Source organism: Anastrepha ludens, chromosome 3 (assembly GCF_028408465.1).
Source record: "Anastrepha ludens isolate Willacy chromosome 3, idAnaLude1.1, whole genome shotgun sequence".
Lineage (NCBI taxonomy): Eukaryota > Metazoa > Arthropoda > Insecta > Diptera > Tephritidae > Anastrepha > Anastrepha ludens.
Window position 1 is genome coordinate 108,255,853 of NC_071499.1, and position 3,340 is coordinate 108,259,192.

General features: G+C 38.4%; 1 long non-coding RNA gene across 1 annotated transcript; it reads left to right on the forward strand.

Moving 5' to 3' along the window:
* The first annotated feature begins 1,768 nt into the window (after positions 1-1,768).
* On the forward strand, positions 1,769-2,527 carry LOC128858742 (uncharacterized). The gene is made up of 3 exons (XR_008454051.1): positions 1,769-1,911; positions 1,973-2,372; positions 2,440-2,527. It is a non-coding gene; the product is annotated as an uncharacterized LOC128858742 (long non-coding RNA).
* Positions 2,528-3,340: the final 813 nt, after the last annotated feature.

Genomic DNA, 3,340 nt, shown 5'->3' on the forward strand with positions numbered 1-3,340 from the left:
TAACTGAAAAAAATTTCATCAAATTATGAATTGTAGTTTCTGGGATATTGATTTTACAAGAATATCATGCAAAAAAAGTCAATTGTTAATAACATAAACAAAAAGCGAAATAAAAAAAAAAACTATTCACAGCAATTATTATGTGACAAATTCTCTATCCAAAAATGCATTTGATTTTAAAATCGGGAATTTGATGGAAAATACGGGGCCCACTTGACGTGGTTTGACTCTATTATTAATATTGATTTCAAAAGTCACATTTCATATCTCCCATTAGGCAACGCATAACTTATGTAAATATGTGGACGTAAAGTTAAAAATATCACAAAAAATTAAAAATATCACAAAAAATAACAACATATAATATTATATAGCGGCAGCAAAGTATGGGAAGATGTGCTAAACTGCAAAAACAAGCGCAAAGCACTAGAGACTGTGCAACGAACAGTGGCACTCAGAGTTGCCTCAGCCTACTGCCTCTGGTGTTTCAGTCTTTGTGATCAACCGGAAGATACCTGTCAACCTCATGGACAGGGAATGATTGGAAGCGTGAAATTCCAAGAAGAAACACATCAAAGCCGATGGGAGACTGAACCGAGGGGCAGATGGACGACGAAACTCATTCCATCAAGAGGCAAATGGGTCCAAAGGAACTTCGGGGTAGTGAACTAGTTACTAACTCAGTTCTACTCGGGCTACGGATACTTCCGCAGATACCTATACCGAATGGGCAAGGGAAGCGATCCCTAGTGCATATTTGATTGGCGATATCGCGCCGAGCAACATAATCAGTAAAATGCTCGACTGCGAGGACAGCTGGAACACGGTAAACAGATCGATGTATCTTCGGAAAAAAAAGATGGGCCTCGACACAGTGCAATAAAATGAAGCCGCACAGATAGGGACACAATAAGACGAGCATAGAGCATGAAAATGGGCTACAAATACGTGGACCCAGAGGTGGATGAATAGAATTGGTCATTTATAAATAGATACCGTTCTGCGCCCTCCCGAAGTAATGTATCTCCTCAGAAGGAGAGGAGGCATTGTTTTAATGGCCGTCGTAGCCGATCGGTTGGTGAGTGATTACCATTCGGAACATTGGTTCGAATCTTGGTGAAACACCAAAATGAAGAACAAGTTTTTTCTAATGTCCCCCAATTTGGTTCGAACGAAAAATCCCACTTTGACCCATTTAGAGTCCAAATGTATGACCGACCCCCACTAACTTTGGACGGCCGATCCACCCATGCCAGTGGCACACCCCCTGGAACTCCCCTGGGGGGTTCCCCATACAATCATTTCAAAATATCACCATTTTTGGCCTTTACATGAGAAAAGAAACTAAAAAGTTCGACCCAAATGGGGGACATCAGAATTCGTTTTAGAGGTATGGTTCCTTTGGCAAAGTTTCTTATTTTGATCCCTAGAATACGATTTTCACAGAGCAATGAGCGATTTTTAAATCGACTCGACCTAGTATATACATTAGACTGGCCGCAGCTTGTATGGAGAAAAATAAAAATTGAAAATCCAAAAGTTTTCGGGTCGTAAAACATGAGGTTAGGTGCAATAAGGAACGGTATATTTTTTCAGCCCGATCCGATGATGCCTAACCGTGCCCATTTGATCCCAAAGTATGGAAAATTTGAAAAAATCACAATTTTTACTAATTTTTTTTTAGCAGCAGAGTTTAGAATAAAATTGAAAACTTCATATTTGACATTGCAGCCATAGATGCCCTAGGTATAATGAAAATTCAGGAAGATAAAGACTTTCTTTTGCTCCAAAGAAATGGAGGACGTCCAGGTAGTATGTATGGTGCCGATACTGTACTCACAAGAAAAGAAAAACGCAAAGAGCAACGAATGGAAGAAGAAAGAAAGCGCCTTGAAAAGCATTTAGTTCATAGTAAGTTTATTAAAGTTAAGCTTTACTGGTTCTTCTTTTTAATATTTGATCCCATTTGAAGCTAATTATGCTCTTGAAGTCTCTGATACCGAGGATGCTGAAAAGGAAGAAAAAAATGCAGCAAAATGCAGCTGGCGAAGAAAATGCAGTAAAAGATATGAATGAAGGCGAAGATACAGACGGAAGTAACATTAATTTACTACCGAAAAAGGCAAATTGAGGAAAAATTAATTTTATTGATGATAGAATGCTTGCATGCATGGACAAATGTAACCTCTCAACAAGACCTGCCCCCACCTTTGGTGAGTGCAACGGTTGCTGCCTTCGTAAATACCATGCAAAATGTTAATGGAACGCCGTCAATAAAAATGGAAGATTTAATTCTTAATCGAACAACATTACATTCGATGAGGAGAGATTATCGTCACAGACAAGCTCAAGAGATTATTAATGGATTCAATGTAATGGTTTTACTGAATATGTTTATAAGATTTTGGATTCTTGACCTTTCTTTTTACTTGTTTGTAGACTCCCGACGTTTTTGTCCTTCACTGGGATGGCAAGCTGCTTGCAGAAATCCGAGGCACAGAAAAGAAAGATAGATTGTCTCTCGTTGACACAGGAGAAAATATGGAAAAACTGCTGGGGATACCAAAAATTGAAAGTTCGACGAGAAATGCAATAGCTGCAGAAATACATAATGTTTTGTGCAAGTAGAAGCTCGATGATTTAGTGGAAATTGTATCATTTGATACAACAGCTGCTAATACGGGAGTTAATAATGGAGCAGCGTTCTTGCTTGAAAAAAGGTTGGGCCGAAATCTACTTTTCTTTCCCTGTCGTCACCATGTTAGTGAGTTGCTAGTCAAAGCACTGTTCGAACTAAATTTTGGCAAATCATCAGCACCGGAAGTTCCCTTATTCAATCGTTTCTCTAACAGCTGGAAAAACATTAATTCTAAGTCATTCAAAAGTGGAATATCGGAAAATGAAGTTCGGAAAGTCTTTACAATAGCTGAAGTTGAAATATTTAAGAATTTTTGTCTAACTGCATTAAATAGTCACCACACTCGTGCCGATTATAAAGAATTACTACAACTATCGTTGCTCTTTGTTGGGGAAGACACAAGTACGGTCACCTGGTGCAACATTACACGCAAGGTTTATGTCGAAGTGCCTATATTGCTACAAAATGTTTCTGTTTCGCGAGCAATTCGTGTTAACGATTTCAGAGATAAAGAGTCTAAGAAGCGTTTGTATTTTTTAACCTGCATCTACGTTCCATATTGCTTTCGTTGTGTGGATCCAATAGCTGCTCTACAAAATGACCTTAAGCTCATTCAAGATGTGATTGTATGTTTCGATAAGAATGTATCCAATGCGTTGTTACATAAAATTAAAAATCATTTATGGTATTTGTCGGAAGAGG